Source organism: Lagenorhynchus albirostris, chromosome 12, assembly GCF_949774975.1.
Source record: "Lagenorhynchus albirostris chromosome 12, mLagAlb1.1, whole genome shotgun sequence".
Lineage (NCBI taxonomy): Eukaryota > Metazoa > Chordata > Mammalia > Artiodactyla > Delphinidae > Lagenorhynchus > Lagenorhynchus albirostris.
The window spans coordinates 20377885-20401064 of NC_083106.1; the positions used below are offsets into that span (position 1 = coordinate 20377885).

At 39.0% G+C, this 23180-nt stretch overlaps 1 pseudogene; it reads left to right on the forward strand.

Moving 5' to 3' along the window:
* The first annotated feature begins 9595 nt into the window (after positions 1 to 9595).
* The window catches only part of LOC132530913 (single-stranded DNA-binding protein, mitochondrial-like), a 37190-nt pseudogene continuing 23605 nt past the window's right edge, over positions 9596 to 23180 (forward strand).

Below are 23180 nucleotides of genomic sequence, written 5' to 3' on the forward strand. Positions count from 1 at the left end.
AATAATTTTATAAACAATAAAAACTTTTTTTGCTCTGATCCAAGCACTGTTAGTACAAAACTGTTTTACACAGTATTTTCTCTTGATTTTTCTAAATTTATTTCACAGCAGTAACATCATGTTGAAATGCTTGAACCTAGCTGCTTAATGTAAACCAATATTAAAGTTTTTGGATGTATTTTCAATTTTCCATAGGGTTATTCTCAACTGAATACAATATTAAAAGGCTTTTCTGTCTCCAGTTCTTTCTCAATTATTATAAAGTGAACCTGACATTTGCTGTTACAGTCTTTACACGTCTGTATGAAGATTATATCATACATTGTGATCAGCTTAATCATTCCCATTTCAGTTGGTTAAATTGAAGAGATCAAGACTTTGTGCCCAAAGATGCAGGTGAAAATTTAAAGAATTTCTTTAAAATTTGTTTGAATAATAGTACCTTGCAAGTGTGCAACTCTATACATTTGTCTCAGTACTTTCTCTTTTCTACTTGGATGTCTTTCTATTGTTTCCATTTCAGCATATCTAAAACTGAACTTCCCTTTAAGGTTATCTCCCTCTCTTGACTTAATCCATTCAATTGGTAACACAATTCTGGTCACTCTAGCTTGAACCTAGGATTCTTGCCTCTCATCCCCATGTTCAATATCTAACTGATTAACAAGCTCTGTTGATTCTTCCTTCGCAATATTTCACATATCTATGGTACCAGATCCCAACCTTACCACTCCTTCTCTTCTCTGTACTTGAACTTTTTTAATGGCCTCCTAATTGGCCTCACTCATCCAGCTCTTTCTCCTTCAGTCTGTCCTACGCTTTTCATTACATAGTGCTGTTATAATCATGTTGTTCAAGAGTCTTCAACGGCTCCCAATTGCCTCCTGGATAAAATTGGCCATTTGAGTCTGGTAGCAAACTACTCTTTTGCTATTCTCAGACCTTTTAATTCACTTTTCGTCAAAAAATCTTTTACAGCACACCCCCATACCTTTGGTCCCTCTGTTCTTTCTTCTGGAGTGTCTCCTTGTGACTTCTCCCTTTTTATTAATGTGGCTCAAGTCCATCTTCTCTTTGAAGCTTTTCTTGACTACTCATCCCATAATGATTCGGGTTCTTTGGATTCTAAACTCTTATTGTCAGTACCATTCATTTAAAATGTATCATAATGCCTTTTGGAGTTCCCTGGTGGTCTAGTGGTTAGGATTCAGCACTTTCACTGCCATGGCCTGGGTTCAATTCCTGGTCAGGAGACTGAGATCCCACAATATATGCAGCCAAAAAAAAAAAAGCATCACACTGCCTTTAATGTTTAGTTATAGCCTCTTATTTATGCATCTTGTTGCCTAAATAAATTTTAAGCTCCAGAGGACCCAGAGTGTGTCTGATACTAACATGGTATTCGTCACATAGTATGTGTCCGTTCAATAATTGATTGATAAAGGAAAAATATTTTTGACTGAGCTTTTCCATTTCCATGTAGATACCTGGCATTATAATATATATATATGAATGTGAATGTACTTAATACCATTGAACTGTACAGTTAAAAATGGTTAAGATAAAAATTTTGTTATTTATATTTTATGACAATTAAAATTATTATATATATACTATACCAAAGTCCATGTTTTATATATCTTCAAATTATATCTGACAATTTTGATGTATTGATACTATCTACCTGGTTTATCAAATACGAATGAGTTGGAAGAAAACACTGGGTTCGAGTCCTTGCTCTATCAGAGAACAACTATATGATGACCTTGGACAAATTGCTTAACATTTTGCACCTCCACTGCCCGTTCTGTAAAATGAGTGGACGGATTCACTGGATGATCTCCAAAGGCCCAGTTGTATGAGTCTGAAACTTCGCGTCTCTGGAGAGCACACATCATCTCCAGCATCATGGGAGAAAGCTCTTATCTGGCTCCCTTCCCAGATTTGCAAACCAAACCATAACGAGCATAACTATTCCACTCCCAGCCCTGTGGATTCTAAAAACTGTTTGGGAAACTGATAGCAGCTATGAATTTGGAGACCTATGCTTCTGCCCCACCCTGGCTGTGCCTCTTTTTTGGGAATTCCAGCCAGGCTTGCACTTAACCGGCATGCTGTCCCAGTAGCACTCATTGTACCCAGGCCCACTGGGAAGGGATAAACCCCTCCCTTTGGTGGCCTCTCACCAGGCCTCTTGCTCCAGCTCAGGGTGTGGGAGGGGTGGGGAAAGGCACTTCTTCTTCCCTCAACTACAACAGGAAGCGCTCGGGAAACAGGTCTCATCAGTAGTTTAGCAAGATTTCTGGAGTTTATTAACCTCACATTTTAAATTTATTTATTTATTTAGGCTGCGTTGGGTCTTTGTTGCTGCGCGCGGGCTTTCTCTAGTTGTGGCGAGCGGGGGCTACTCTTCATTGTGGTGCATGGGCTTCTCCCTGCGGTGGCTTCTCTTGTTGCGGAGCATGGGCTCTAGGTATGCAGGCTTCAGTAGTTGTGGCACACGGGCTCTAGAGCACAGGCTCAGTAGTTGTGGCGCACGGGCTTAGTTGCTCTGCAGCATCGGGTATCTTCCCAGACCAGGGCTCAAACCGGTGTCCCCTGCATTGGCAGGCGGATTCTTAATCACTGGGCCACCAGGGAAGCCCTCACCTCACATTTTAAGTGGAGGGACTTTCGTCTGTTTTGCGGTTGCAAAATCCTTTAAAATATATATTTTTTAAAATTTCCCACTTTGGGGGAAAGGATATTGTTCTGATGGTTGTCCTTTGAAAGTAATTATGGAAACTGAGTTGTTTGCTTTTTTTTTTCAAAATAATACTAGGTTTTGTTTGAATTTGCACAAATCTCTACTTCATCTTTTAGCTCAGATTAGTTACAGTAACTACAAATCCGTCAACCAAAAAGGCAGTTATATTAACAGTTTTTTAGAGTGCTGGCACGTTGTAAAATCCCAAAGGTTCAGTTCCTACATGCAAAGCGTGGGGCAAAAGAGGAGGGAGGGAGAATTGTCAATCAATAGCGCACCCCAGCTTTCCAGGAGTCCTGAACAAAGGGTAAAGCCAAATACTTTAGGTCTGAGACCACTGGACTCTCAAACAATTTTTGTTTAAAAACGAGAGGAGAGTGGGCTTCCCTGGTGGCGCAGTGGTTGAGAGTCCGCCTGCCGATGCAGGGGACACGGGTTCGTGCCCCGGTCCAGGAAGATCCCACATGCCGCGGAGCGGCTGGGCCCGTGAGCCATGGCCGCTAAGCCTGCGCGTCTGGAGCCTGTGCTCCGCAACGGGAGAGGCCACAACAGTGAGAGGCCCGCATAACGCAAGAAAAAAAAAAAAAAAGAGAAGAGAGGAGAGAGAGAGAGAGAAATTTCTTGCTGTCATTGTCTTAATAAGTATTTAATTAATTAGTGATCTGCTGATTCTCCATGGGATTTAAGGTTATTTATATAACGATTAAATAAAATTGAAACTAAATGGCCAAGGAAAGCTGGACCAAATTAAAGTTATAAATTGGAAAGATAAGATAAGGTCAGGAGCAAGGTTAAGACACAAAACCACATGGATACATTTTTGATTACTTCTTGGTGTTGTGCCACAATTATTGTGAATAACAATGCTTGTTTAATTATCACAAAATGTTAATACCAGGCCATTACTCGTGGACCCTTCTCCAAGAGCTATTCCCTTAAGTGGCTCAGTGCAGCTATGCCAGAGCCCTACATATTTTGCTTATCTCCCTTCAGATAATGAATGGTCTGTCCAATATTAACTTGAGGGGTCGTTCCATCAACAGAGCCAGGATTCCTGGGGTTAACTTCTTTAAATTCTAGAGTCTCATTGTTCATTTTTCTGTCTTTGTGATTGATTAACTGTCTTGCGCCGGCTGGATGAATAGTGTGGTTTCTCTGTGGCACCTCCTTGGACTTGACCCCCAGCCTCTCCAGTGGTTACCTTAAGTAGCCGGGTGTTTGGATTCTGTCAAATAGAAATTCAGTGGTTATATCCATTTTTCCGGTTATGTTGGAAAAGAGGCTTTTCTGTCAGTACTTTTGTTTCTAATACCAGTTGTGTGGTTTTGTGATTACAATGCAGTTTCTTCAGAAACTTTCAATACTATATATTTTTTCCCAAAACTTTCACAACCAACACATTTTAAAAATATTAAAATAATACCGCTTTCTTTTTTTAATCCAGAAAATCTTTCCTAAAAAGGAAACTCAATCCCAGTTTGTTTATCATATCCTCTGAAAACGAAGCTTTTCTATCTTTAACTGAGATGTTCAGCCTACAGGCTGGGCTGGAGGTGAAAAGGTCACAGAAGAATTATTCCAAAGGAGAGAGTATTAAATGTTTCTGCACTCCACTGGTGAATCAGAAACAGAGAACTAAGGGCTGGATGACAGCTCATACACTAAAGAATTCTAGAGCTAGAAAAGAATGTTGCCCTTAGGCTAATGATTTCAGAGCTATATTTTCTCCCTTTGAAGTTGGCCTTGGGTAATAGATGTCAAGAGTAGAGTGTGGGACAGGGGCAAAGCAGAGACTATGGCCCCCAAGTTCTTTTTTAGCCATTTTGCTCCACTGTAAGATCATGTCTCTTGATTGGGGAGGGGCAGGGGGAGGTACGATTGACACACAAAAAAGCTGTACATATTTAATGCACACATTTTTGTGAGTTTGAAATAAAGTGTATACACACGAGACTGTCGCTGTAAACAATGCCAAAACCATAACCATCACCTCTGAGCTTCCTTCCTCCCTCTTTTTTTTTTAAAGAACATTTAACATAAGATCTCCTCTCTTAACAAAGTTTTAAGTGCATAGTATATTATTATCACCTATATGCACTATACTGTGCAATAGATCTCTAGGATTTACTCATCTTGTGAAACTGAAACTGTGTATTCTTTGACCAATATCTCCCTGATTCCCCCTTCCCATGTATCCTGATTTTCAGTCTGCAAATGAGGTCATCATAAAGAAGAAAGAACTGAATTCTCTCCTTCTGAGGCTCATTGTAAACATTTCTTGTAACCTCAGAACTCTTAGGTCCTAAAAATATCCATTTAGATTTATTTCATGAAAATTTTAAATAAGGAATTTCACATATTTCTGTCTAAACAGAAGAGGCACTCAGAGCACACCCTGTGGTTACATTCCCCGCTCTGCCACTCACGAGCTGTGACTTCAGGAAAATGTTTTACCTCTCAGTTTCTTCATCTATAAAATAGTGATAATAACACTTACCTCATAAGGGTGTTATGAAGGATTCAATGAGTACAATGCATAAATGCAGTTTAGAAAACATGGTATACAGTAAATGGTAATTACTCTCTAGATTTTAGTCAACAGAGCCTGATATGTAGTCAATAAAATTTTTGAAAGTTTTACTTTGGTTTTATTATGAGAGTGAGCTATGGCCTTATAAAAGTTTTATTTCATTTTATTTTCAAACCTTACAAATAGCTGTGATATATATTTTGCAGATTAAAAAATTTGAAACTTCGTGCTATGGACTGAATGTTGTGTCTTCTCAAAGTCCTATGTTGAAGCTTTAACCCCCAATGTGATAGTATTTGAAGGGGGTACTTTTGGGAGATAATTAGGTTTGGATGAAGTCATGAGGGTGGAGCCCCCATGATGGGATTAGTGCCCATATAAGAAGAGGGAAAGACCAGAGCCCTCTCTCTCTGAGCCATGTGAGGGTACAGCAAGAAGATGGCCTTCTGCAAACCAGGAAGAGGCCTCTCAAATTGGCTGGCACCTTGATCTCAGATTTCCCAGTCTTTAGATCTGTGAGAAATAAATGTCTGTTGTTTAAGCCACCCAGCCTATGGTATTTTAGTGCCTATGGTATTTTAGTAAGGTCACTCGAGACCACACAAGCAATGAGTAATTGCACCAGAATTTGAATAAGTGCTTGACACCAAAGCCTTGGCTTTTTCCATAAAACCATGCTGCCCCCAAATGTTACAGGGAAGCTACTTGGGTTTCTTCAGACAGAAAGTTCCTCTGAGCCAGCCTGAATCCAACTGGTCCATTTTGCTATCTGTGTTACCATAAGTAAGTTACTTGACTTCTCTGTGCCTTGGCTTCTTCAGTTGTCAAATGGGGATAATAGTAATACTCTATCTCACAGGGTTGTTGAGATAATTGTATGAAGACCTATGAAGTATTTAGGACAGTGTCTGGCATGCAATAAGTTTTAATATTACTATTACTCTTATTGTTACTACTACTACTACTACTACTTATAACTTTGGGGTCAACTCAGATTAGTCTTTGTGAGATGGGAGGAAAGAGCACCAAATATTGTCTTTCAGCACAGACTGTAATACTTTACATAGTACAATACTAGTGTGTTCCTTGTGGAATATTAACTTTGTGGTTTTCTGAAATCATCCCTGAAAAATTTACAACAGAATTTGACTGGCCACCCAGCAGAATTACCAGCAGAGTTTTTAGAAAACAGATTACAATCCACACTCCCATCCCTAGCCCAACTCCTATCTCCCACCCCCATCCTCATGCCAGACCACTTATCAGAATCTGCAAGGATGGGCCAGAAATACCTACATTTAACAAGTATCCCGAGTGAGTCAGATGTGCAGGCTTCTAATCTAGCCCATTTTAAAACAAGGAGAAAATGAGACCCAGAGAGGTTACGTGATTTTCCCAAGGTTCAGGGCTCTTTCCACCATAAGGTGCTAATATTCACGCAGATGTGCTGCCTGATTATTCTAGGTCTATTGCCAGCACAGTTTTTTGTCCTTGTCAGCCAGAAGAATTATAGACTCAATCAAAATGCTGAACTAGTCTCACAGATCCACCCCTGCGCACCAGGGACGTTAGGAAGCTGAGGGCTGGGGGAAGACTTGAGTGGCAGGTGCCCAAACTCCTCTCCCCTCCTCTGTGAACTGGGATGTGGGGTGACAAACATGGAGAGAAAGCAACTCACTTAAGCAGGCCTGGACTCTGGGTCTGCATGAATACGATAGGGCTCTGCATGCAAACATGTAATTTATCTTCTATTTGGTTTAGCCCTGGTTGAAAGATAATCCTAGGTTAGCCTTTTTGAAAAGCATCTTATCTCTCTTTTGTATTTTTAACCAGGTGTGACTCTCTTTTTCTGTTGTTTCGGCTGCTGTTGACATTGGGTTGAATTTGGACCCACTGATCTTTCAGAAGATGCCTAAGTTGTTCATTTACTTACTCTCTGACAAGCTTACCTGTGCTTGTAGAGCCACCAAATGGTTTTCATAGCAAAAATATTTCTGAGCTGTTGACTTGTAAACATAGCCTTAAAGTCAATAAAGTCTTTTCTCTGAGAGCTCCCAGGTATGTCAAGAAATCTAAGACAAAAGAAAACAAAAACTCTCCTTAAGGCTCTCATGAAACCAATTTGTAGATATGGTCTAACAACTCTCTGAACTATTGTTTAAAAACATCGGAACGGGATCTTTTGTTGAGGGTGTTTCTAGGTATCTCCCAGACAGGGATAGCTTATAAAATATGGGGGACAACTGTAGCCACCAAGAGAAAACTAGGAGAATTGTTATAAATGCCTAGTCTTGCTCAGCCAGCAGCTAAGCCGGAAGAATGCCTCTTGTTAGGAAGCATGCTTCAACTTTCCTAAAAAGGAAAAAAAAAAATTAGTCATAGGGGCTTGTTTCTACTTCTTGACACGATATTCCCTATGTGGAATCTTTCCTGTGGGTTGCCAGGAGCAGGGAGTTGGAAGGAATACATGCTCATTTTTAACCTAGTGGTTTTGCCCCCTGAAGCCCAGAGGAAAAAGGAATGTTCCCATAGCAAACATTCTGTACTTCCTTTATAGTTACACTCATTAATCTTATAATTGCTTGTTCAATATCTGTCTGCCAATTAGACTATAAATTCCATGAGAGTGATTATGTTTTTCCTTATTCACTACCATGTATCTGGTATAGCGCCCTGGCATGTAGTTTGATGTTCAATAAATATCTTTTGAATAAAATGCTGAATAAATTACGTTGAAGCCATAGCCTTCAACAGGGATGATTGGAGCCAGTAGATTTAAATTGGAGATGAAACCACTAGGTGAATTTGGAGTTGCTGTAGGTGTACAAGGTGGTGGAGTATATAATGAAATCAATTAGATGAAAAAGTGGGAATTTCTAGTTTTGAAGGCAAAAACAGGGAAGAATCTTGTGATTACATTGAACCTGGTATGATTACGTTGGTAATAATTAAGAATCAAAGAGAAAAATGCCAAATTGCCCATAGGTCTGCCTGTCATAAAACACCTTTCATATATTATAGAGCACATATTAGTATTTTAGGTTCAGTTGCTTTAACAAAGAGGGGTTGTAGATTTTTCAAAGTACTAGTGTAAAAGTAGTCACATCTGTGACAAACTGTACAATTTCAGCAACACAGCATCTTAAAGCCATCTGGGGTAGTATAACATCATTGCTGGCTTTATTGTTGATAAATAAAGCTCTTGAAAAATAAATCTCCAAAGTTAAACATATGAAGTGTCTGCAATAGTGTCATAAACACTATCTGCTTTTAAAAATTAAGAGAAAAAGATCATTTCATAGATACAAGCTTCTTTGATGGAATGAATATCTATCTGAAAATATGATGATGAAAGAGTCTAATTGAAAAATGGTTGCGAGCGTGTCTCTGTTGAACTTCAGTCCCTTGTAGTGCTGCCTCTACCAAAGGAAACTGAGAGTGACGGGCTCAAAATTGAATAGCAGATCAGGATCAAAACTGGAGAACCAGGAACACACAAAGTGCAAGAGACAAATACTATCAAATATTGACTTTTAAGTGAAGGAATTTTGAATAGATTACACTTAGAAAAAACATCATTTGGAATAACGTATGCCCGCAAATTTAAATATTTGACTTGTTTTTAGAAATCTGCAACTTGATAGCTTTATTAAGGTATAATTACATACAATAAACTATACATATGTAAAATGTACAATTTGATGAGTTTTGACATATGTTTATATTTGTGAAACCATCACCACAATCAAGAAAATCGATCGATCTCCAGAAGTTTTCTCAGGACCCTTCTCCTCACTCTTGTTCCTTCCCCTAGGGAAATTCATCTCTTTTTTTAAAAATGTTTAAAATTTTAAAAATTATGATAAAAAACATAACATAAAATTACTATCTTATGGATATAACAAAGATTAGAGCAGAAATTAATGAAATTGAGAATAGAAAAAAATAGAAAAAGTCAATAAAGCTAAGGGTTGCTTTTTTTTTAAAGATCAGTAAAATTGAGAAACGCTTAAAGAAAAAATATAACTAAAGTCAGAAATGATTTCAACCAATGCTACCGAAATAAAAAGGATTATGAAAGAATAGTATGAACAATTGTATGCCAACAAATTGGGTAACCTAGAAGAAATGGAAAAATTCCTAGAAACACACAACCTGCCAAAACTAAATCACGAAGAAAAGGAAAATCTGAACAGACCAATAACCAGTAAGGAGATTGAATCAGTAAACAAAAACCTCCCAACAGATCTCCCAGCTCTCTGATGTCAGGTCTAGAGCATCAGGAAAGACTAAAGATTGTAAGAAAAAAAATAGAAGCCATGTTTCAAAAACCTGTATTACAAGTATTTCATCAGTTTAAGATGAGTCTCAAATAGCTAGCAGTTTGGTTCTCAAAAGATCTCTGAATTGTGTTCCCTTACAAGGGCAAGTGGGTCAGGACTCTGTCATGAGACAGGTGGAAAGGAAAAATCCAGCAACAGTATTTTCTCTAGCAGTAAATGAGATGTGGTGATCAGGGGAAAGTAAGGTATACCAAATGGGCAATGTCAGTCAAGACAACATGGCACAGAATATCTGTATTCTGGCCAGGTCACAGAGACTTGGCATAATAGTATGTGAAAAAAGGGTCTCGAATTTATATGGAAGGGAAAGTAGATGCAAGGAAATGCACAAGTAAAAAATAATTTGAAGAGACAAGCAACAAACACTATAGCCAATAATATATCAAAAAATCTACAAACAGTACATTCTGGAGAGGGTGTGGAGAAAAGGGAACCCTCTTGCACTGTTGGTGGGAATGTAAATTGATACAGCCACTATGGAGAACAGTATGGATGTTCCTTAAAAAACTAAAAATAAAACTACCATATGACCCAGCAATCCCACTACTGGGCATATACCCTGAGAAAACCATAATTCAAAAAGAGTCATGTACCACAATGTTCACTGCAGCTCTATTTACAATAGCCAGGACATGGAAGCAACCTAAGTGTCCATCGACAGGTGAATGGATAAAGAAGATGTGGCACATATATACAATGGAATATTACTCAGCCATAAAAAGAAATGAAATTGAGTTATTTGTAGTGAGGTGGATGGACCTAGAGTGTGTCATACAGAGTGAAGTAAGTCAGAAAGAGAAAAACAAATACCGTATGCTAACACATATATATGGAATCTAAAAAAAAAAAAGGTCATGAAGGACCTAGGGGCAAGACTGGAATAAATATGCAGAGCTACTAGAGAATGGACTTGAGGATATGGGGAGGGGGAAGGGTAAGCTAGGACGAAGTGAGAGAGTGGCATGGACATATATACACTACCAAACGTAAAATAGATAGCTAGTGGGAAGCAGCCGCATGGCACAGGGAGATCAGCTCGGTGCTTTGTGTCCACCTAGAGGTGTGGGATAGGGAGGGTGGGAGGGAGGGAGACCCAAGAGTGAAGAGATATGGGGACATATGTATATGTATAACTGATTCACTTTGTTATAAGGCAGAAACTAACACACCATTGTAAAGCAATTATACTCCAATAAAGATGTTAAAAAAATTTTTTTTAAAAAGAGAAGGCATAAAATGGATGATTCTTCTTTGGCCATTGTTTGGTACAGTCTGATTTCCAAATCATGTATATTCTTTATAGTTTCTAATGACAAGGAGATATATACAGAGAGAGATAGATGGATATATCTCTCCTAACAAAGAAAAGCTCAAGACCAGCTGATATTACTGAAGTCTACCAAACATTTAAAGAAGAATTAACTCTTATTCTTCTCAAACTCTTGCCTAAAGTTGAGCAGGAGGGAACACATCCAAATTCATTCTATGATTATAGCATTACCCTGATACCAAAGCCAAATAAAGACACTATAAGAAAACTACAGACTAATATCCCTGATGACTATTAATGCAAAAATCCTCAACAAAATGATAGCAAACTAAATTCGACAGCACATTAAAAGGATTATACATCATGACCAAGCCAGATTTATTTCTGGAAGGCAAGTATGTTTCAACATATGAAAATCAATCAATATAATAGACCAAATTCACAGACTGAAGGACAAAAAGCACATAATCATCTCAACTGATGCAGAAAAAGTATTTGACAAGATCTAACACACTTTAATGTAAAAACACTTAACCAAATAGGAACTGAAGGAAATTACCTTCATAATAAACCACCAACATAATAAAGCCAATATACAAAAAGCCTATAGCTAATACCATACTCAATGGTGAAAGGCTGAAAACTTTTCCTCTAAGATCAAGAATAAGATAAGGATGCCCACTTTCACCACTTCTATTCAACATAGTATTGTCAGTACTACCCAGTGCAATCAAGCAAGAAAAAGAAGGAATAAAAGCCATCCAAGTTGGAAGAGAAAAAGTAAAATTATCTGTTTGCAGATGACGTGATCTTTTATGTAGAAAACCCTAAAGATTACACATGCGCACACACACAAACCTGTTAGAACTAATAAATTCAGCAAAGTTGCAGGATATAAAATCCACTCACCAAAATCAGTTGCATTTCTATATACTAACAATTACCAATTGGAAAAGGAAATTAAGAAAACAATTGCATTTGCAATAACATCAAAAAGTACTTAGGAATATACTTAAGGAAATGAAATGCAAGTACACTGAAAGCTATAGAACATTGTTGAAAGAAATTTAAAAAGAAACAAATAAATGGAAATACATTTCATGTTTGTGGATTGGAAGACTTAATAATGCTAAAATGTCCATACCACCCAAAGTGATCTACAGATTCAACGCAATCCCTATCAAAATCTCAATGGAAGTTTTTGCAGAAATAGAAAAAAATCATCCTAAAATTCATATGGAATCACAAAGGACCCTGAATAGCCAAAATAATTTTGAAAAATAACAAAGTTGGAGGACTCACACTTACTGCCTTAAAAACATATTATGAAATGGTAATCAAAACAGTGTTGATAGGCCAATGAAATAGAATAAGGAGCCTGGAAATAAACCCTTGAGTATGTGCTCAAATGATCTTTGACAAGTGTGACAAGACCACTCAATGGTAAAAGGGCAGTTTCTTCAACAAATAGTGCCAGGAAACCTGGATATTCACATACAAATAATGAAGTTGGGCGCTTAATTGGCTCATAATGGAATAAAGACCTAAACATAAGACTTAAAACTGCAAAACTCCTAGGAGAAAATATAGGGGGAAATTTTTCATGCATTAAATTTGGTAATCAGTTCTTGTATATGAAACCAAAAGCACAGGCAACAAAAGCAAAAAGTAGACAAATGGGACTACATCAAACTTAAAGACATTTTTAATCAAAAGACATGATCAATAGAGTGAAAAGGCAACTTTTCAAAATGCAAGAAAATATTTGAAAATCTTATAGCTAATAAGGTATTAATATCCTGAATATATAAAGAACTCCTACAATTCAACAACAAAAAAATCAGTTAACCCAATTTTAAAAATGGACAAAGGACTTGAATAGATATTTCTCCAAAGACAACTGACCAACAAGTGTATGAAAGAATGCTCAACATCACTAATCATCAAAGAAATGCAAATTAAAACCACAATGAGATAACCTCATATTCATTGAGAAGGCTACTGTGAAATAAAGAAAGAGAGAAAGAAAGACAAAAAGAAAGAAATGAACAAGTGCTGACAGCGATGTGGAGAAGTTGATGCACTGTTGGTGGGATTTTTAAATGGTGCAAGCACCTTGGAAAACAGTTTGGCAGCTCTTCATATTATTTTTGATTGCTGCTTTAATTAATTAATTACCTTAAATTAATTACTAATTTAATTACTCATACAATTTTAATTTAAATAGAACTACTATATAATCCAGAAATCTTACTTCTGGATATATATATCCCAAAAAAATTGAAAGCATAGTCTAGGAGATGTTTGCACATCCATGTGCATAGCAGCACTATTCACAATAGCCAAAAGGTAGAAGCAACAAAAATGTCCATCAACAGATGAATGGACAAACAAAATGAATATACATACAATGGAATACTATGCCACCTTAAAAAGCAAGGAAATCTTGTCATATGCTACAACATGGATGAATCTTGAGGACATTAGGTTATGTGAAATTATCCAGTCACAAAAGGACAAATGCTGTATGAGTTCACTTATATGAGGTATCTAAAGTAGTCAAATTCATAGAGACAGAAAGTAGGATAGTTGTTGCTAAGGGCTGGGGAGAAGGGGCAAAGGGGAGTCATTTAATGGGTATAGATTTTCAGTTCGGCAAGATTAAAAGGTTCTGAAGATGTTTCACAACAATGTAAATATACTTAACACTAATGAACTGTATGCTAAAAAATAGTTAAGATGGTCAATTCATGATTTTTTACTACACACACACACAAATTCTATAAATAAATAAATAAAACTGACATACCAAGTGTTGATAAGAATGTAGAGGAATTGGAACTCTCACCCACTGCTAGTGGGAATATCAAATGGTACAACCACGTTGGAAAACACTTTGTCAATTTCATAAAAACTAAGACTATATCTCCTCTTCCACTCTAGGAATTTACCCAAGAGAAATTAAAGCATAAGTCCATACAAAGACTTGTATAAGAATGTTCCTAGTAGCTTTATTTGTAATAGTCAATAGTAACAACCCAAATACATATCAACAGTGAATAAACAAGTTGTGTAAATTCATACAATGACATATTACTCACAAAATAAGTATACTTTGTAGATATCATTTATTGAGTTTTTATTATGTACCAAGAACTGTGTTAAATGCTTCAAACAGGAAATCACAACTCTATGAGGTAGAAATAATTAGCCTTATCTTACAGATGATGAAACTGAGTTTGGAAAAGTTGGTAGCACAATATGCCAAAGCCAAAATTTGAACCTAGGTATAGAGTAATGCCAGAGGTGGAATGCATAATCCCTACAGTGTACTTCTTGAACTCAACAGGAGCAATACACTGGTAATCTGACAGCAAACCTCTCAGTTGAAGAATTCCTTAGGGAAAGGGAAGCTCTGGATCTCTGGCTATTCACCAGTGTTTTTAACTGACATACAGCACAATGCTGAGAATGTGGACTGTAATGGTTTTTGTTTTTGTTTCTTTTTTAATAAATTTATTTATTTTTGGCTGTGCTGGGTCTTCATTGCTGCACGCGGGCTTTCTCTAGTTGCGACAAGCAGAGGCTACTGTTCGTTGCGGTGTGCAGGCTTCTCATTGCGGTGGCTTCTCTTGTTGTGAAGCACGGGCTCTAGGCACTCAGGATCAGTAGTTGTGGCACACGGGCTTAGTTGCTCTGCCGCATGTGGGCTCTTCCCAGACCAGGGCTCGAACCTGTGCCTCCTGCATTGGCAGGTGGATTCTTAACCACTGAGCCACCAGGGAAGCCCTGTAATAGTTTTAAATGTAAACTCCCTAGGTGTGAATTCCCACAGTTATTATTCCCTAGTTGTGTGAGCTACTTAATCTCTCTGTTCCTTTATCTTTAGGATGGAGATAATAGAGTCTACTTCAGTCTCTGTAGTTAGAACAGTTCCTGGCAAGTAGAGTTTTACTTTTTTTACTTCTTAAATTTAACTTTGAATTCTTCCTATCTCTGTTAAGGAGATAAGCCACATTTTAAAAAACTTCATTCAATTTAATGTATCAAAATCTGTTCTGTGCAATGCCCTGAGCTAGGCATTGTTGGGGATCAAAGCTGAGTCAGATGACAGAATCTCTCTCCTCAGGAATTCTGTAGTCTATTAAGCAAAATGCCCTATTGGCCTAGTCAGTATTGTTAACATTTACATGCCCTGTGCTTTGTGATTGATTGGACTTTAAAAATTTGACTTTGCAACATTCTAACCTATTTTGCATTATGACGTACTGTGTATAGGCCATTTCCCATTTAGGGCTTCCTAAATTACCAGCAGCACTTCTTTCTTGATTAGCAATATTTCTTGATATTAATATTGTTACTGAATGCAAGTTTGTGTGCCTGACACACAGTGAGACCAAACAAACTAAAACGTCGGAGTTTGGAGCAGGGAAAGGTTTACTGCAGGGCCAAGCAAGGAAAACAGGTGGTTTGTGCTCAGAAACCCTGAACTCCCCAGTGGTTTGGGGGAAGAATTTTTATTTTTTTATTTTTTAGATATTTACTTATTTATTTATTAGCTGCATTGGATCATAGCTGCAGCACCTGGGATCCTTCATTGTAGCACGCAGGCTCTTCGTTGTGGCATGCGGACTTCTCTCTAGTGGCACGCAGGCTTCTCTCTAGTTGCAGTGTGTGGGCTTCTCTCTGGTTTTGGTGTGCAGGCTTGGTTGCCCTGTGGCACGTGAGATCTTAGTTCCCCAACCAGGGATCAAACCTGCATCCCCTGCATAGGAAGGCGGATTCTTAACCACTGGACCACCAGGGAAGTCCCCTTTGGGAGAGAAGTTTTTAATAAGCAAAATTTGGTGTGAGGGCTAAGAGTGTGTGACTTTCTTCTGATTGGTTGGTGGTGAGGTAACAGGGCTGTGTTCCAGGAATCTTGAGCTCAACCTGCAGTTACTGTCCTCTACCTGGGCAGGGGCTTTAGTTCGTGTAGAAGAACTCGAAGATAATACTATGTATATCCCTTGAGGAGGAACCAGGACCCTGCTTTATAGCTGCACTATCGTTTCTTGACAGCTCTTCTTTTGTTTCTGCATTACTTCTCCTCCCTATTTAGTAACTGTTTGAATCTGCTCTTTGGAACTTAGGGAAGGTCTAGGAGGATGAAGCTTTTTTCCTACTGACAAGAAATGAGGGACACGAAAAGGTTTATGCCCAGTTTAACTTACTAAGTTAAACCGATTTTGAAATAAAGGTTTAAGTATTTTAAGCATCGTCAAACATAACTGCTAGATATTGTAATGTTATACACAGAAATCAACACACCCCTTTAGTGAGGGGCAGAAGGAATCACAAGTTATCACAGCTTAAGGCAGACCAACTTTTTGGTGTTATGTAGGTGACCTCTTTTGCTTATGTGAAAACTCAATAACATTGGAGCTGGAGTGACTGTAGGACAACTACATCTATTAGAGATCGAAGCTAGGAATAGGTTCAATTTTGGCACAGTGAACCTTGTCTAAATTGATCATTTGACCCCTCTGCAGTGTTGGCTTTGGGAAAGGACAAATAGGAGAACTACATCAGGTTCTCTAGGTTAGGGATCAGCATTAAAGCTATGAAGTAGAAACGTGTTATGGGTTGTGTTGACCTAAAAAACTTCACAACCTAAAAGTTGAGAATTATGTTTTATTCAGCAGGCATACTGAGGACTTAAGCCTGGCAGACACCCTCTCAGATAGCTCTAAGGGGCTGTTCGGAAGAGGTAAGGGAGGAATCAGGATATATAGGAGTTTTTGCAAAAAGAAAAAAAAAAGCCCACATAGTTGGAACATCAAAAGATTACTGTTAATTAAAGAAAAAACAGACATCTCAAGTTAATGAATTTAGCACTTTTCTATGTATAGGAAGATGCAAGAGTCTGGGCTCATTGAAATCATTCCTTTGATATGCACCTTATCTATCTAGGGCCAGCGTCCAGTTTTCTTCATCCCGAATCCCTCAGTGTGCACTGCAGAGGAGTGGCTGCAGTGGCTGATGCCTTGATGACAAGGCAGGCAGTGACACTTCGTCCACAGTTGAACTGTATCCCCTAAAAGTTCATATGTGAAGTCTTAACCCATAGTAGCTCAGAATGTGACCTTATTTGGAAATGGGATTTTTACATACATAATTAGTTAAGTTAAGGTGAGGTCAGTAGGATGGGCTCCTAATCCAATGTGACTGGTGTCCTTATAAAAAGGGAGAAAAAAAAAAGGGAAATTTGGGCACAGAGATTCACACACGGGAGAACACCATGGAAGAGCAGAGTTATGCTGCCTTAAACCAAGGAACTACCAGAAACCAGGAGGGAGACCCAGAACAATACTTCCCTGCACCTTCAGAAGGAGTATGGTCCTGCTGATACCTTGATCTCAGACTTTTAGCCTCTAGGGCTGTGAGACAATAAATTTCTCTTGTTCACCCTGAGAATGAGAGAAAATACTTGCAAATGAAGCAACTGACAGAGAATTAATCTCCAAAATATACAAGCAGCTCATGCAGCTCAATATCAAAAAAACAAACAACCCAATCCAAAAATGGGCAGAAGACCTAAATAGACATTTCTCCAAAGAAGATATACAGATCGCCAACAAACACATGAAAGGATGCTCAACATCACTAATCATTAGAGAAAGGCAAATCAAAACTACAATGAGGTATCACCTCACACCAGTCAGAATGGCCATCATCAAAAAATCTACAAACAGTAAATGCTGGAGAGGGTGTGGAGAAAAGGGAACCCTCTTGCACTGTTGGTGGGAATGCAAATTGATACAGCCACTATGGAGAACAGTATGGAGGTTCCTTAAGAAACTAAAAATAGAACTCCCATACGACCCAGCAATCCCACTACTGGGCATATACCCTGAGAAAACCATAATTCAAAAAGAGTCATGTACCACAATGTTCACTGCAGCTCTATTTACAATAGCCAGGACATGGAAGCAACCTAAGTGTCCATCGACAGGTGAATGGATAAAGAAGATGTGGCACATATATACAATGGAATATTACTCAGCCATAAAAAGAAATGAAATTGAGTTATTTGTCGTGAGGTGGATGGACCCAGAGTCTGTCATACAGAGTGAAGTAAGTCAGAAAGAGAAAAACAAATACCGTATGCTAACACATATATATGGAATCTAAAAAAAAAAAAATGGTTATGAAGAACCTAGGGGCAGGACAGGAATAAAGACGCAGACGTAGAGAATGGACTTGAGGACACGGGGAGGGGGAAGGGTAAGCTAGGACGAAGTGAGAGAGTGGCATGGACATATATACACTACCAAATGTAAACTAGATAGCTAGTGGGAAGCAGCTGCACAGCACAGGGAGATCAGCTCGGTGCTTTGTGTCCACCTAGAGGGGAGGGATAGGGAGGGTGGGAGGGAGATGCAAGAGGGAGGAGATATGGAGATATATGTATATGTAAAGCTGATTCACTTTGTTATAAAGCAGAAACTAACACACCATTGTAAAGCAGTTATACTCCAATAAAGACGTTAAAAAAAAATTTCTCTTGTTCAAGCCACTCAAGATATGCACTTTGTTATAGCGCCTTAGCAAACTAATATAAGATGGAAAGGGAATTCTGTTCTCTTTTAATTTTTTTTCTCTTTAGTGTTACACTAATGTTAGGAGTCTTCTGCAACTTGATTTTTTTTTAAATTTAAAGATACAGGGAGGGACTTCCCTGGTGGTCCAGTGGTAAAGAATCCACCTTACAATGCAGGGGACGCAGGTTCAATCCCTTAGTTCCCTTAGTCAGGGAAATAAGATCCCACATGCTGCGGGGCAACTAAGCCTGCGTGCCACAACTACTGAGCTCGCATGCCTCAGCTAGAGCCCACGTGCCGCAAAGTACAGAGCCCATGCACCCTGGAGCCTGCATACCACAACTAGAGAGAGAAAAGCCGCACGCCACAACTAGATAGAAACACATGCACCACAACCAAGAGCCCACGTGCCTCAACAAAGATCCTGCATGCCACAAGTAAGACCTGAAGCAACCAAAAATAAATTAAATAAATAAATAAATAATAAATCTTTTAAAATAAATAAATAAATAAAGATACAGGGAATTCCCCGGCTCTCCAGTGGTTAGGACTTCATGTTCTCACTGCTGAGGGCCCCGAGTTATATCCCTGGTCAGGGAACTAAGATTCCCCAAGCCATGAGGCACAGCAAAAAAAAAAAAAAATACAGAGATAAAATAGTCATTTCCTTCATGGTGCTTAAGATCAACTACAGGAGATAAAACAGACCAACTGGGAGGGCATACTTTGAATCTCACCTCTGTCGCTTATTTGTTGTGTGACTTTGGGCAAATTACTTAGCTTCTCCAAGTCTCAGTTTCTTTACCTGTAATATGGAAATAACAAGATCACCCGCCAGTGCTGTTGAGTAATTTGAGATAATGTATGCAATCTAATAAAGCACCCTCACGAAATACAGCTATTATTATCTCAAAACAACTACAATTTAAGGCAGAATATGAAGACAAGATCAGAAGTATAATTGGTGCTTTAGGAGCTCAGAGGGGTGGGGGAACCTGGATGAAGGCAGTGGCATTTAGATTGCTCTTTAATTAATTGGCAGATGGGATTAGTGAGATGACACTTATGGTGAAAAAAACAGCATGAACAAAGGCAATGTGTCTGCAAAAAACAGGTACATTCAGCAAGCAGTGAGGTGTAGGCTGGAGGGTTCAATAAGAATATTAGCTTAACTGTCTTCTTTAGAGAACACCCCTGACAACTTTGGCTTAAATGGTTTCCCACCTCTGCCCCATACCTCTGCATCTCATCACCCTATTTACTTCCTTCTTAGCGTGTATCACAAATTGTAATTCTCCTGTTTATTTATCTGTTTACTTGTCTATTATCTGTAAGGGTAGAGTCTGTCTCTCTTATTCAGATATAAATCCCAAGGACATGTTAAACAAATATTTGTTGGGAAGAAGGAAGGGAGAGAAAGAGGAAAGGAAGGAAGGGTGGGAGGAAAATGAATGAATGGAGAGTAGAGGAGTATCAGTAGGTCAGGTCAAGAAGTAGTTTGGAACCAGAGCATGAAGAAGTTCTTGAAACAGGGGACTAAAGTCCCAAAGCAGACTTTAGGACTGAATCACTGTTCCCAGGGAAAGATTTGGTATTTTGTCTATACAACAGCCACTTCTGATGAGCCTTAACTTCAGGCCAATATGGGAAATACTATACACCAATGGTTCTCAAACTATGGCGCCTAGACCAGCAGCATCGGCGTCATCTAGGAATTTGTTAGAAAGACAATTTCTCAGTCCCTACTCCAGACCTACTGACTCAGAATCTGCATTTTAACAAGGTCCTCAGATGATTGAAAAGCACTGAGAATCAAAATCCTGTCTCTTGCTGTAACATCCAGTCTTAATCCATTTGGGCTACTACAACAAAAATACCATGAACTGGGTGGCTTAAACAGCAAGCATTTATTTCTTATAGTTCTGGAGGCTGGAAAGTCTAAGATCACGGCGCCAGCAAATTTGATGTCTGGTTTATAAACAGTTGTCTTTTGGCTGTGTCTTCACAGGGCAGAAGGGGAAGGGAGTTCTCTGGGGTCTTTGTTATAAGGGCACTAATCCCATTCATAAGGGCTCCACCCTCATGACCTAATTAACTCCCAATGACCCCACCTCCAAATACCATCACACTGGGGATTAGGTTTCAACATATGAATTTGGGGGGACATAAAACATTCAGTCTCTAGGTGTCCATTTATTGCTTTGCATCTTCCAGGCCTGAGAAGAGAATTGGGCTAAATGTACTTTGAAGTAGTGGGACTCTTATTGCAGAAATCAGAGGTATAAATATTCCCACTCTATTAGGTGCCTGTAGATAGATCTCAGCCTCAATCATAAGAGTTCCTTAAAACTGCAATACACAAGTAAAGTCTTTTAAACAGCAGTTATTCCGGGACATTCCAGTCTGAAGCCAAAAATGATCTCCCACCCAAGAAAGGAACTCAAAAGAAAAATACCAGTGACAGTAAACCACCACAATTAGAAAAAAAAAAGACAATGCAAAAACAAAACAAAACAAAACAAAACCCCACGCAAATATACTCAGAGAAATAATCTGTCCATTTAGGAAAATGCTGAAGTCTGTTTGTGGGGAAATATTTAGGATAAAGACAGGGGACTAAAGGAGTAGAAACAGACCAAAATCCTTTAGTGAATCATGGAATCTGTAAACTGGTATCAGATGTTCGCCAGTCATAGAGCCACAGGGAGCCTTAGCAACATTTCAAATTCTTCCAAATAAGGTAACCCCAGCCAAAAGCTATGCTCTTAAAGACAGCGATTTCCTCTTACCTGCTCATCTACTTGGTTTAGAATGAACCAATTGTTTTCAGAACTATAGTGCATTTATACATGTAAGATTAGAAGGATTGTAAAAAAGGTTTCTTTACACACTCACACCACATTTTTACTGAGTCAGACTTTCCAAGGTATCAGTTGGAGAAAAGGATTTATAATCCTATTTATAGCCCAAGAAGAGAAGCTGTCTGTGGTTTCATTTGGTGGTTAGGGAGCAAGGAGGATTTGTTTTCCCATTGTAACATAGCAACTTGATTTCACTGCTGCTCCTCTGTCATATGTGCAAAGGGAGATGCCAAATCCTCCAAGAGAGAATATTCCAGAAGGTGCAGAGATGGGCTGTAGTCAGCCTATGAGTTCACAGACATACATACAAAAAGTAACTACTTCAAGCTGAAGGTTTGAATTCCAGAAACTTAGAGAGTGAGTTGTATAGAATTATAGGCTTCTAGCAAAAACTATTAATAGAATGTTAACTGGAAGAAGTAGTTGTGTGTCAATATATCCATCTTCTCTGCCCCAGGTGGGCTGGGAGTGGGGTGCTGCCTGGGCTGGAGTCTGCTCCCTTGGGCCCATTGTCTCTGCCAAGCGATAAGCAGCCGCCTTCGTCTACCCCAGTGTGCCACACAGTAGCGTTCTCTGTGTGTGACAAGTTGTAAAAAGATTGGGAAACACTGGTCTGAATTACACCCACGCTGTAGGCTTTCCAAACGTGTGAATAGATTCATGATTTTAAGTGTCACACAGGTATGACATTAAAAACACTGAATTGCTTAGTGAGAAAAAAAAATTCCCATTCAATTTTCTTTCAGTCCTTCTAACAGGAGGAAGAGAAATGATCAGTTGGGTGTTACCATATCTCCAACCAATTAATTTTCCTTTTAACAAACAGAGACCAGATCACAGGCACAGAGCTTTTTTCTTTTGTAGTGATTTAAAGTTTCATTTAAAAATAAACGTATTTAGGGCTTCCCTGGTGGCGCAGTGGTTGAGAGTCCGCCTGTCGATGCAGGGGACACGGGTTCGTGCCCCGGTCCAGGAAGATCCCACATGCCGCGGAGCGGCTGGGCCCGTGAGCCATGGCCGCTGGGCCTGCGCGTCCAGAGCCTGTGCTCCGCAAGGGGAGAGGCCACAACAGTGAGAGACCCGCATACCGCAAAAAAAAAAAAAAAATTAATTAAAAAAATAAATGTATTTAGACAAAAAAGGAGTTGATGCAAAGAAAACATTGAGCAAAAAATGGTACAAATTGCACCTTCCCATATGGCAAAATTGTGAAGACTATATTCAAATGACTGAAGTTCAGAAAACACCATCTATTGAATTTACTCCACAATATCTCTGATAAGTGATTTAAAATGCTTCTAGACTTAGCAAGCATGTTATCAACACAATTTATTTAATTTTCAGACACATTAAATTGTTAACACTTGGCATCGAAATTTGTTTCCCAGGTTCTTCCTATCATGAATTCTAATTAAATATTTGAAGATATTTCTCTTTCTTTAGTATCCTCTCCCGTACTTTTAACATCCTTCTTTTCCTGGGACACATACACACCAGGCCATCTTTCCTCAGCCAAACTCTCTTCGGTTTCTCCCCCTTTGACTTGGTTCCGGTCACACTCACCCCCTGGCAATTCTTCTCTGGGCGTAGTCTAATTTATCAGTGTCTCTCTCTTTTTTTTTTTTTTCCCCTGCTGTACGCGGGCCTCTCACTGCTGTGGCCTCTCCCGTTGCGGAGCACAGGCTCCGGACGCGCAGGCTCAGCGGCCATGGCTCACAGGCCCACCCGCTCCGCGGCACGTGGGATCCTCCCAGACCGGGGCACGAACCCGTGTCCCTTGCATCGGCAGGCGGACTCCCAACCACTGCGCCACCAGGGAAGCCCTATCAGTATCTCTTTTAAAATGA